The 14,182-nt window shown below is 37.8% G+C and overlaps 1 long non-coding RNA gene across 1 annotated transcript; it reads left to right on the forward strand.

Moving 5' to 3' along the window:
* The first annotated feature begins 406 nt into the window (after window positions 1–406).
* On the forward strand, window positions 407–6,824 carry LOC128833537 (uncharacterized). Its single transcript, XR_008444262.1, has 2 exons — window positions 407–616; window positions 5,510–6,824. It is a non-coding gene; the product is annotated as an uncharacterized LOC128833537 (long non-coding RNA).
* Window positions 6,825–14,182: the final 7,358 nt, after the last annotated feature.

A 14,182-nucleotide genomic window follows, 5' to 3' on the forward strand; every position in this document is an offset into this window, starting at 1 on the left:
ACTCCAGAAGCTGGGACAAGATAAAAAAAGAACACAGGTTGATGCTGTGACAGACAGTCCCCCTGTATTCACACCTTGCACACTTTTGTAATAATCTTTGTACAAAGTATGCCTTGTGAGATATCATTTGAAAACTCAATTTGCTGGTCATCATTGTCCTGGTAAAATAATGTTGCCACAGATATATGAAAAGTTATAAGATTCTACTGTGTAGTATTAACTAAAACATGTTCCTAGTCTGGAGTGGCCAAACCAGTTCCTCAGAGACAGAAGGCAAACTGACACCTCAGCCAGGTGTAAACAATGTCAATGGGCCATTACCTGCTAAGTGGTTATTCTTTGGCAGGAAAGGGATGTGGGCAAAAAAATCTACATCTTAGCAAATAGACAAATCCACAGAGTCTACCTGTCACTATGATCCCAGCCGGAAATGCTTCTCAAAGGGGGGAGAGGACTATAAAAAGAAAGGGGAAACACACCAAGGGACCCCTCCTCCTCGCTCTCACTCTCTGTCCATTGATTCACTGCACCAGAAGGAACAAAGAAAGCAGCCATTACACAGAAGAAAGGGTCCTGGTCTAAGAAATTTGGCCAGTAAAACTACTGGGAACATGTGGTGAGAAAAACTTTGCTTTGAATTGAATGTAGTTTAAGTTAGGCACTAGTTATATTTTATCTTTATTTTTCTTGTATTTATCTTGACCTTTCTGTTCATTACTTGTATTCACTTAAAATCTCTTCGTAGTTAATAAATGTATTTTATTGTTTTATCTAAATCAGTGTGTTTGAATTGAAGTTTTGGGGAAACTCCATTTGGGATAACAGGATTTGTACATATCATTTCTATTAATAAAATGACAGACTTTATATGAGCTTGTATTGTCCAGGAGATTGCTGGGAAGTACAAGACATACATTTCTGGGGAAAATCTGGAACTGGGAGTGTGCTGGAGACAACCTGCAGTATAATTCAGGCTGGTAAAAGCCTGGGTATGATTGGCAGGTTGCAAGTGTACACAGATGTAGCTGGGAATGACTTTCATGCTAGATGCAGATTGTGAGCAGTCCAAGGGTACGTCTACACTTACCGGAGGGTCCGGCGGCAGGCAATCGATGTTCTGGGATCGATCGGAAGTGCTCGCCGTCGACGCCGGTACTCCAGCTTGGCGAGAGGAGTACGCGGCATCGACGGGGGAGCCTCCCTGCCGCGTCTGGACCCGCGGTAAGTTCGGACTAAGGTACTTCGAATTCAGCTACGTTATTAACGTAGCTGAATTTGCGTACCTTGGTCCGAAGTGGGGACTTAGTGGGGACCAGGCCTAAGAGTAGAGATAACAGCAAAGCAATGTAAAGTTCACCGCAGGTCAGAAGGCAGGGGCAACACAGCTAGTCAATGGTCTAGATTGTATACTGGGTCTGCCATAGATGCACTAGGCCAAAATAGGATTTGGTGCCCCTCATCTATCATTATTTGCTTTTCTTCCTCCCACCCAGCTCAGTAATTCACTTTGGTCATCTGTTTGTGTCAATTGTTCCTCTGTAGGGATGTCTTTCTGATAAGTATTCTGCAGAGGGTGCTTTTTTCCCCCCCAAATACATTTCCAGATCATTTGAACTGGCTATGTGGTCATGAAAAATGAACCTGTGGCCACACAGGAAGAGTTAGCCCTTAACATAGAACTCAAGCCCTTAGCATAGAACTTGTCTCTTTTGTCTGTTTAGACTGTAAGCTCTTCTGGGCAGGCACCATTTACTACTTTGCACAGTGCCTAGCACAATGAGGCCTGTGATGGTGTATACAAACACTGGGATGGGAGGGGTTAAAGGACCATATTGGATCCAGCTAGCCCCACCCCTCCAACCATGCAGGGTGTGCTCCCTCTGGAGACAGAGTTGAAAAGGGTGCAACCCAGCTCAGAAAGGGGAGGAGTTCAGACCTACTCTGAAGACTCCTGCCAAAAGGGGCTGGAGAAGCCTCCCGGAAGGAACAGAACTGTGTGCAGAGCCCAAGGTGTGGCTGGCACTTTTGGTTTCCCTTTTCCTTCCCCCTTATCTTGGAGCAGAAGTTGAGGGAAGGAAGCAGTGGAAGTAAGTGATCCTGGGAATGCAGCTCAGAGAGCCCCTCACAGAGACCAAAACCTGCTGACCTTCGGAGGGCCTTGGGTCGGATCCCAGTGGATTGGGCAGGCCCAGGCTCCCCTACCATAGCCCCACAAGCGAGTTGACACTAACCGCTAGGTTCCTTGGCCCACTGTGGACCCCATTACAGGGCCCCATTCTCAGTTGGCCCTTAGGCACTACTCTAATAAACATTAATAATTTAAATTACTGGATCAGATACAAAATCTCAAAAAAACACATTATGCTAGTTATTCCTTTTCTGCATCAAGGTTGTGCCCTATCCTCAGGGTATGTTTTTTTTCATGCCAAACCCCCATTTTATCAGTTTTTTTTTAAAAGTCACACAATTATTTTTTTTAAGATGATAGGAAACATTTTTGCTCACCTGGTCAAAAATTGCTGGTTTGTGTTTTTGTTTTAACTTTAAATTAACAATAATATCACATTGGGGCAGAGACCAAATCATTAGAATATGAGCCCAAAGAGTTCTTATTTCTGAAATTTTAAAACATCTGAAAACAAAGGAGTTATAATGAAAATTGCTGTACAGCATTAACTGGTTGTTAGCAGGTACCTGCCTTCTATAATAAAAAAGGATTTAACTCTCTACACGTAGATTGAAATGTACTCTGAGGAAGCAGCTGCTTGTGGATACAATAAAGGGTAATAACTTCCTGGTACGCATGGGAGAAAAGGGACTAGTGGAGAAGCAATGCTCAATTTAAACTGACTTTCAATGGAGGATGAATCCAGCAGGATGATTTCAACTCATCCAACACACACTCATTGTGGGAAATCTCACCAGCTTCTCTTCATCTCAAATTAGTACAGGGACTCCCAGCTAGTAGGTCACAGTTAAAACTTTCAGCCTGCTTCTGGGGCTGCCTGTGAGGAGTGTCTTCCTGGTTATTTAGACCGAGTTGGTTCCTTCCCCACCCCCATATGATTCTGATGTGATGAGGTAACTTTGCACTCTTGTGTGCATAACTCAGTTTCTTCTGCAGGGAAAACATGAGTTGTTCAAGGGGAATTTTGTTTCCCCTTTATTCCTTTTTAAAACTTTTTTTTTTGGCTAGCTGGCATTAAAGGGAAATGAAACAGAGTTCAGATCCCCATACTCCACCACTATCTCTCTTTTGCAACCCAGGGAGGTATTTGAATGATTGCTGCAATATAAAATTAAACTGATTGGCATGGAAACTTAAGTTTAAAGACAATATTAGGAAATATAAGAAAGGCAATTGCAGATACAGGAGAACTATTAAATCAAAGGAGGAATAATAGGTGGCCAGAGCAAGCACTTTTAGCAGTATATTATCCTTAGTTTGGGGATCTTTCAAATACTGGCAGGTATGTTCAACTGAGAATTTCAAGAACCACTAACTTCTTTCCATAACACCTCCTAATCCAGAAAATGAACTCAGAAATCAAGAGAGACATTGCAGAATTCCAAGGAAAAATTAGTTGCTCTATCACTGCACCAGAGTACAAGGGGTGATTAATTACCAGGGACAGATTTACGAAATCAGTTGTGAGTGCAGACATTTTACTTGCAATTGAATATTTCTCATCTTTTAAATCATGAAATTCCTTCATCCACCATTTTCCTATACCTCTCCTCTTTCTTTCCTGAATCTGACCTCCTTTGTAAAAGCTGTTTGAGATCTACTAATGACAAGTGCTCTATAAGAGCTAGGTATTATTATATCAATTTTCTTTGTTCTTTCCCCCATCAAAACTTCCATTTCTTATCTTACCTTTTCTTTTTAAAATTTGTGTCCTCCTTCCTCTCCCTCTGATATCTACCAGCCCTTAAATTGTGGTTCCAAACTCTGGTACTAAGCAGCACTTATCTGGTTGGGAAGCCACAATTCTCAGTATAAATTCAGACAATATTATTTTCACTGACCATCAGTAAGCAGGTGAGAGTTCAGTGCCATAGTAATAAGCAAACCATTTCAGATAAAACAACTATGTACACAAAGCTTTTTTCCAACACTAAATTGAACCTGACCCAAACTTTTTATTATTCAAAATGTGAAGGTAGTTAGTTCTCATTATTTTTCATGTGTGTATGTCTGCACTTCAAGTTCTGCAAGGGGCCAGAAGCAAATGTTCCAAAATACCTAAAGACAGACTGTTCTCAAAATACTCCAGTTCAGCCAGATGTAGGAAGTACCAGAAATCTCATTAGAAAGCCAGCCCAACATTTGCAGACCAAGAAGTTTGGAAATAGTTCAGTTAAGCACACAAATCTTTGAGTGGATAATGAAATTGTCATACCAAATTGTTTTGGGTTCACGCATGTCCTAGCCAGAATTATCCTTAATACTCACATATTATTGATTGAGGATCAGGCATTGATAGTGTACCTCACAGAGCACTCTAGCAATTTTATACCCAACATATAAAATGAGGTAGAATCGCAAATCATTCTATCACAAATACATTTGAGAAGCAAGTGTAATGATATGTAAAATTCCTGATGAATAAGTAATACAAAGGAGTTTAGGAAAATATTTACTGACAACTATCTCTCTGAACTGAACCACAGTATAAACCAACACAGGAGATTATATATTGTGTTTTACACTTTTATTTATGGAGATTTGAAATAAAAGAAGTTTTGGGTACAGTATGGAGGGCAGAGACTATTCCCCTTTGGTAACTAATTTGTTTAATTAATATATTGTATAATGGAGAAGCACAAATGCAATTGTATTCACAGACAATAACCCAGATCCTCAAAGGTTTTTAAATGCCTAATTCCATTGATTTCAATGGGAGTTAGTTGCCTAAATACCTTTGAAGATCTGGGTCAATATGCCTGGAGCTTGTTAAGAAAGAAAAATATTATGGGTAAAGGGTGACCATCGATCATCACCCCTCCCCTCATATTTGCAATAAGAGTATTCTGTAACACTGCTGGAAATTTAAATAAATGTACAGGAAAACAATGACTGCATTTTCAATCCTTTTATTTGTAAGGGTGTAGGGTGGGGTAGGGACTGTATATTGATTTTTTTTAATCCCAGGGCAGCATGTAAATGAAACAAGGAACCTCTACGCTCAATATTTTCTACAGTTTATAAAATCAAGCTTGGGAAATAGAGTTGAGGAATTTCCTTCTGATATCCCAGAGTGACTGGCCAAAATAACAAAAGAGAATTAAAAATTTAAAAAGAAACAAAACCTGCATACAGGGTTTTTTTTGTCTATTATATTTTTTCACATCTTAGCTCATAGAGCCAAGAAGCATAAATAGCATAGATGGGGATGCATACATATATGTATCTGTCACTGATAGCTTTCAATTAAGGAAGTAGTAAACTTGTCCATTTGTTTTCTATCCAGTCCCTCACTGTTAATTGGTTTCTTTTATCATTCAGATTCCAGAGAGTGCTAAAAGCTCCCAGTGAAGGACTTTGTTGGAAGAATTACCAAAACAGATCCTTTTTCATCAATGTTTCTTTCAAGAACTTGTGAAATTTCCCACATCATTCCCTGTGGAGCTGGTTGTGGGGGAAGAGGATTCTACCAGTTTAATCAATCGCTTTAGAACCACAGAAACACTTGACTATGGAAACCTTAAGGTTGTAATCTATTATTCTATTGACCTGGTGGTTCCTGTATATGAATGTACCCATGGTATCTGCATTTATGAAATTATTTTCACTGATTCCTAGGATTATATTTTATTTTTAAATGGGATTATTCTCCTGTGTGTTTTTCTCTCTCCTGCATTTAAATGTCCTCCACCCCCCAAAGTACCAACTCCATATAACATTCCCTCTTTCCGGGAAGCGTCACTCCCTTTTCAAGCCAGCAGAGACTGGTTGATCAGGCAGCAGTCTCTCACTATGCAGAGATCTAGTGCATCATGTGTTACCAAGTCCAGAATAAACAAGATTTCTGTGTGAAATTCAGAGTGCTCTACTCTCACTAATTCTGCTCTGTGGGGAGAAGCATATGAAATATTTTGTTTTGAGACCCACTGAATCAGTGGCCATTATTTGATTTTTAAATTCCTTGTTAAATTGAGTAACAAATTAAACCCATTTAAGTGTGCGAGAACCCCACTTGAACATTTAGGTACAGGATCTGTCTGTAAATGGATTAAATCAAAACCTAGACATTTAAGATAAGTTACATTAAATATATTTTTTAGTTCAGAATTGAAGAGAACTTTCACGAAACATTCAAGAAGGTAAAACTTATGCAGATATTAACAATTTAGTATAAATGTTGTTTATTTAGGTCAAATATTCTGAGTGTCTGTTAGCCCTTTAATGATTTGTTGATATCTGTAGTTTTCCTTAAGGCTAAACAAATGAAGAAGCCATCTTGTTTTCTACATCACTGGACCTAGCATGCGATAGCAGATTTCCATGGCAACAGGAGCTAGTATGCCTGGTGTGAAGACAACAGTGTAGGCCTCATTTCCTAAAAGCATGTTTCTACTAAAGTTGAATAACCAATTAAAAGACTCTTTTCTGTCCTCCAGGGCTTCAGAGATGCAAATAGAGTTGTGAAGCCTGCCTGGTCAGCTGTTATACCTAGTAACTCTTACTGATTGTTTAAAAATAGACTTCCATTGAGTAACTTTCAGTAAACAAGGAAAAACAAGATGTTTCTAGAATTTCACTGAGCGCTGGATTAATGCACAAAAATAAAAGGGTTGTTTGAAAGAGTGGACTGAGACAATCCTTGTTGTGACTTGTGATTATTGGGTAAGCAGCTTAAACAAGGGGGCGTTCTATATGTACTGAAGAGCCTTACAGTGAAACTTCTATGATATCAACAATACCATGTTTTGTCATCATTCCTCTGTCAGCATGTATGAGTCACACGCATTGAGTGTAAGCGAGGATTAATTATAGATCTAATAAAAAACAGATATGAAACTGTGGGATGACTGTAGCTTTTAGGCATCATTCATCCTTTCATAAATGCACCATTATGACATATTTCTCTTCCCATTTTAAAATAAGTAAAGATAAAATAACATGCTTCCAAGTTGCCTTTATTAAAGCAGAACTAATCTAAATTATATCCAGGAAGCTTAGTTTTAAAAAGGTGCCAGCAATTAATTGATTATATCACCAAGAAATCATTTTGCCTAGCACAAAATCATGGTTCAAGTGGTTTAGTTCAAGCTAAAAATGGCCTGCAAGAACTTGTTACTTTATTTCAGTTATAGCTTAAAATAAGTGAAGAGATGCTGCAGAAAATTTAGAAATCTTTTTTTGTAGGACAATGAATATTAAGGAGTTAAATTTTGCCCTTAGTTGAATGATTTGACTTGGTGAGTGGTCACCGCCCAAGTTTTTATCAAGCCTTGTATCAAATAGAAAGAGTTACATATTTACACGAGGTATCAGATCTGTCCTGGCACAAGATTGCAGCAACTATTGTTGCATACAGGGATGTGGTGGACCTCCTTCATAAATCCTCCAGAAGTCTTTGAACTATTTGACAAGGTAGCTAGTACAATCATCAATGCCAGAAGACAGACTGATTTTTGTCCGTCATGCCATTCGTCCCCTGCTTTCCGAATAATCAGTGACCACGTATTGTTTGCCAGCCATGAGTACGTGAATAGATGTAAGTCCTTGTGACAGGTTTGGTCACAGCTACCCCCTTGGGACTGTCATCTGATGTGCTGAAACTACCTCTGAGCCCATTTTCTTTGCCAGCTTGGGACTCCAGAACCCTGTCTTGTTGAGCCAGACACAATAGCCTGCTGTAATACAGACCCAGGGTCTGAACCATGCCCTCAAAGCTGTGGGGGGGCTGCGTAGGGCACCCAAATGGATAGGGACAGCCCTGATTAACATGCATGCTTTTTTTCTCCACAGATTAATGCTGAATCCAACAATAACTTTACCAACACATGTATAATTACCATGTAGGGAGTTATTGTGTTTCTGTAGTAAGTAGCTATGCTGCAGTAGCACTTGTAGAGTAGACATCTCCTTAGGCACCTAACTCCTATTGAATGTAATGGCAGTTAGGGGCTTAGGCTCTTTTGAAAAATCCCAGTAGGAGGCTATCTACATTTTTAGATGCCTAAATACCTTTACAGATCTGACCCCTAATTCACAATCAGGACCCATCTACACTTAAAATGCTACAGCTGCACCGCTGTAGCACTTCAGTGTAAGCACCTCTCTGGGAGGCAGTAGCTAGGTCGACTGAAGAATTCTTACATCAACCTAGTTCTGTCTACACAGGGACTTAGGTCGGCTTAAATAAGATGTGGATTTTTACACCCCTGACCAACATAGTTAATCCGACCTAATTTTCTAGTGTCATCCAGGCCTAAGTACATTCAGAGCTGTAACTCAGCAAATATCTTAGTCACTCCCAACCTAGTAACCTAACACCTATCCTTATACATTCCAAAATTCAAATTTCAAAATATAATTCCATTCTCTCTACTGAATGAGTGTGATTTCCTTGTTATAAAGTATAGCTAGCTAAATACATTCTAAGTGTTATCTGATAGATAAACTCAATAAAAGTCTGCCTTGGACAGTCAACAACAAACTATCAATACATTTCAGTCTCAATGAAGCTAATCAGCATATGCTTTAGCAGTTTCCTATGTGAGGCTAGTCCAATTTTGTTAGAGCGCATTAGTTTGTAACTACTGAGGTAAGCAATGAGTCTTTCTATACAAAGTTTGCTGAAAGGAACAAAAAAAGTCAGTTTGCATACTCCTGCCACCATATTTGGCAAAAGAGACTTTTTCCCCTCACCCTTAAAATAAAATGCCAAGTTTTTAAAATAACTTTAAGAGATTACATGGTAAAAACTGACCAGAAATGGCACTGTAAATAATATGTCACTATTCAAAATGATAAATTCTTACCTGGATTACTGAGCTCAGTTGTCACTGGCTCCCCGGAAGAAAGATAAAGCAGAGATTGGAGAAGAGCAGCGAAGACAGTTAGAGGTGTGATTGGATTTATATTGGATGAGAGATTAACCTGGACAGAACAAGGGAAAGAGGATTTCATGAAGTTGTGAAAAATTACTGTGTGTGTAGTTAAAAACTCATCAGTCTCTTCTTTAATTAAACTCGTCCAATCATATGATAACATTGAAACGTGACACATTCTGATCAAATAAAAGGAAATATTTTTTTATTATTATATAGTCACTACTGTATGAAGTTATCAAGTGAAATACTATGGATAGAGTTTAAAAAAGATAGTGTTACAACCATTAATAACTTCTGCAGTGTATGAAAGTCTTAATAAATGAGAGTTATCTAATCACAAATTATGGGGTATATATTGAAGAATTCAGGATTGGAAGGCATTTTTCCCTTTACAAATGACAGCTCTATGATTGTCTTAGTGTACTGACAGGAATTTTGCCTCCCTCTGAAGTCAGTGTAGGTCACTGCCAACCTATCCTTTATAGATTTTAATTTTGTTCACTGCCCATAGCTTGAAATTATTTCAAAGGCTTGAAAATAACATTTTATCAACTGATTTTATCCTTTTCCATTTGACAAACCTTGGTTTCTTATTTTGAGACAAACTGAAATTAAATACATCTGTTTCAGTTTTATATCTTCAACATATATTAATATAGTGTCTTTCACACAGTTCGATCACAAAGGTCTTTACTGATTTTGGAATCTGGCCAGAACACCCCTGCCACCAGAGATCTTCAGTAATCACAAACATTCAAGGCCTTGATTTTACATCTCAGCTGAAAGGCCCTTTTAGTCATGCCAGATCACCTTTCCTTTTACACCAGCATTATCCTGCTCAAGAAATAGGGTGGTTGGTTAATTGCTACTCTGGAGTCAGCAGAAGGACAAAACATATTGTTTCATATTGTTGTTGCAAAAATAGTGGCATTGAGGGGTTTTTTCTTTTTTCTTTTTTTCCCTTTTCTTTTGTTTTTTAAATTCTCAGTGGAGTACTATATTTAAAAAACAACGGCTGTATATTGTGCCTTCAGATGTGCATGAGTAGCTTCCATTGAAGCCAGGGGATACTTGAACTGAGTTTCACATGGAAATCTGCATGAGCATCTGAGAGCAGAATTTTGTTTTGTACTAGAAATGTTCCCAAGTTGCAAAATTCAGACCTAGGTCCGAACATTCAGCCTTCTTTAGCTATAAAGGCCAACCTAAACCTTCAGATCTGAATACAAGTTTTCTCTAAAGTTGAGGATGCTCAGATATGGGGTTTGATTGGGGACCATAGCTATCCGAAATAATTAAAAAGCAAAATCTTTGAGATTTAGGTTTCCTGAAAAGGTGGTGGTAGCCTTAAAAATGTGTTTCTTGTTTGGAGAGTGACCCTTAAAATAGGGAGTATGGAGTTTTGTGTTTATTGGCTCAGTAATTTCCATATACAATTTGCTAAGTTCACTAGTAAACAGATGATAAATCTAATCACCAACTCTGCAAATTCAGCCTGGGCTCATTCTGGCTTGTAGATCACCAGGATAAAGAATCTGCACACCAAACTGTACCCTTCACAGGGGTTGTACAGCTGCAAGTGATAAAGTCCACAAATGGAACTGAGTTAACTTTTGATGATACATAAGTCAGTTTAGAAACCGGCTCATTCCCTCAGCAGTTTTGACTTCTGGGCTGAAAATGATTTAAAAAAAAAAGTTACAATTTGCTTTTGTTACTTCAGTAACCGCATAAGATCTTGAACTAGGAGATTAGAAGTAAAATTTTCCAAACCACCTCAATGACTTTGGAGCCAAAATCCCACTTTCACAAGCAGCTTGGGACCAGATTGTCAAAGGCATTTAGGCACCTGTAGATACAGATAAGTACCTAGTGGGATTTTCAAAAATGCATATGCAAACTAGGTGTCTAACTCTAATTGGTGCTTTTGAAAATTTTACTAGGGGCTTATCTGCATCTTTAGGTGCCTAAATAGCTTTGATAATCTGGCCCTTAGCCATCTAAGTCACATTGAGTTTCAGTGAGATTTAGGTTCCTAAATGTCTAAGTCACTTTTACAGATGGGACTTAGGCTTTCATGTCATTATACTTAGGTGTTTTGGAAAATTTTACCCCGATCTGTTGAATAAGAAAGTGCATTGTTACACAGCCCATTTCCTAAGTAGAGTACATGCTTTAAAGTAGATCAAATGTGGGGACCATCCAATAGCATTCCCTAGCATACTTGGATTTTCCTGTTTTACCCTTTCTCTCATTGTGTGCCAAAGTAGACAGCAGTATTCTAATGTTTTAGAATCTTGAGAGGTAAAATTGGGCAATAAATCCTTCCATGCTGATATGTTCTGTTGTAGCAATGGAACAATTTATATTGAATAATCATAAGCAAAATAATTTTCATCTGCATGGCTGACAAAAGAAGTCATTGTTCTTTCTCATACAATGAACCATGAAAACCAAACTGAGGAAGGTTGATTTGATTGTGCTACAGTAAATCCAAAGAAAGAAGTGTTGGTGCTTTCCTAATGCAGACAAACAAGAAAGCAAAAAACCAACAGATAGATTATTTTTAAAAACTAGTCCAGTGCTTTCCCAAAGGATTCACTCCACACAAAAAAGTTGTGTGTGTTCTTTTCTTTGATTTCAGTCCAATTGGATTCCCTCTTACCTCTTCAGTTTCACTTGGGGTTTCAGGTTCAAATGATCCCAAAGCAAACCTGTGTTGAAATTATGCTTCACATGGAAGCCCATCTTCTAAAATTAAGAATGTTGCATGATTTCAACCCAAAACCAGAAGCTAAATCCCAACTGGCTTGAAACATGATTGTTGCTCACTTAGGCCTAGATGCTCAAAAGTATTTTGCCATCTAACTCCCTTTGATTTAAATGAGAGTTAGGCATCTAACTATCTTGTGAGGACCTGGTCCTTAAAACACTCATAAACCTTACACACCTTGATGTCCAAAGCCTGGTCTGAGATTTATTTTTGTAATACACAAAATATATGCGGGTTTGGGGCAGTTGCATAATTTTTTGCATACATGTCATTTAATTAGCATGTCTGGTAGGAGCATCTCTCATTTAACAGAGGGCATGATCCTGAAGCCCTTACACACCTGAGTAGTGCCACTTTAGTTTATGGAACTATTTACGTGACATCTATTTGACATTGGATCTAAATTGAAGGTACCTGGGATCATAGGTAGAGCTGATAAAAAACAATGGAAAACTTTGAAGTTTTAATATTTTAAATTATGAAGACTTTGAAATGTTCAAAAGCTATTTTCAAGCCATAGGTTTTAAAAAGGATGATTTTTCATTTATTCAATTTTTCATTAAAAAAATGTATGGATTTCCTCCTTTACTATTTCCTACCCACCTTCTTTTTCTTTTTTTCCATTTTTCTACAGAAAACAGTGATTGAGAAGGGGGAAATGAGAACGGGGAGGAAAAACCATACACTGGAAAAACTGAGTAAGTCTTGCCTTTTATGGTTTCATCAAAACAAAACGTACATTTCTAAAAAAGCAATTTGGGGGCAAAATTTATAGTTTTGAAAAAGAAAAGAGATGAACAAATTGTTCATTCAAAAATATTCAGCCAGCTCTAATCAGAGCAGTTTTTGAAGTATTTTTAGATACCTAAATACCTTTAAAAATCTGGCCCATGATAAATAAAAGTACTGTATTGCGACTATTTTACTTGTCTGCAAACACATAGCCAGTTCAGCACCATTTAAATTATTTAATTCTTTCACTTATTACCTTCCATAATAATAGTTACAGGACCAAAAGCACAATATAAACTAGCATGAGTTAATAAAGTAGGTTTGGACGTCATTAGCTCTACAACATAGTTCTGAATTGTGTTTGTTTGTTTTATGCACTGTGTAGGTGATCCATATGCTCATTAATAAGATTAATACATTAAAAACATCTCAATCAATTTTTGGTTAGTTCTAAAGCACTCATTATCTACTCTTATTCTTTTGTTAAAGTTACACTGCATTAATCTGATAAATGCTCTCCAGCTCCTTTTCTTCTATTTGTCTCCTGTTTCTTTAAATTTTCCTTCTCCGCACCTGCCACCAGATAGAGAAGTTTTCTTAGCCTTTCCCTTATGAGCCAATCAATTTCATTTTGTTTGGGCTGTTTCACTGCTGGTTCATGATTTAGCCTTTGTGCAGTAGTTGTCCACTGCAGTTTACTAAGGAATAGCTGAGTCTACCAGAATGCAGCATTTATACTTGGTGCACAGAGAATCACTGGAAATATATCTTGCCCCAAACCCCTCATAAACTGAATGGCAGTGATTTAAAATACCCAGCTTATTACAGAATGCTTATCATTGCATTTACAATACTACATGGATTGTACAAACTGGTCATGTGACTCAACCAGTGACAGGGAAATACGGAGCAGCAGTGGATTAGCAAAACAATAGTAAAGAAAATTATAGAAAGAAACTTTATCCACGGTACTGTCAGAAATCCTTGTAAAGATGATAATATCCTACTTCCTTTTTATATCCAAAAGGTTGACCTCCACATGGGTTAAAGTTTTAACTAACCTTTTTCTTCAGTATGAGGCTATCATTAATTCTCCCCAGGTTGAGTGTTAGTAGAATATAACTTGCTGTTTCAATGTGTTAAATTTATCTCCTAGGAACCAAAAATTATAGTTTATTCTACATATTATCACAATATGAACATTCAGTGCAGGACATGTATATGGCCACTTTTGTATCTGAAGAACAGAAGGATAACATTTCAGAACTAAACAATCAATTGGTTTAGTTTTACATTTATCACTTCCACTGTGTTTTAAAAATAAAAAAAATCATTGACCCTTAAGGACACTTTCATCACAGGATTTCTGAAAAAAGTCCCAAGTAGTTTATTTAAAAAAATAAAGTTGGCAACTGTTTTTTTCCCCCCCTGATCATTTCTGATTTCATCCCACCAAACCAGCCAAACTAGTTGATTTGTGAGTCACTGCACTGGGAGAAATCATTGATGTTTTCTGTGGCATTGAGTTCCCAATGACTTGCTAATGCACTACATCTGATACAATCAGCCTGCTCTCCTCTCATGGTAAGTCAAGCCTGAACTGTGAAATAA

Source organism: Malaclemys terrapin, chromosome 3 (assembly GCF_027887155.1).
Source record: "Malaclemys terrapin pileata isolate rMalTer1 chromosome 3, rMalTer1.hap1, whole genome shotgun sequence".
NCBI lineage: Eukaryota > Metazoa > Chordata > Testudines > Emydidae > Malaclemys > Malaclemys terrapin.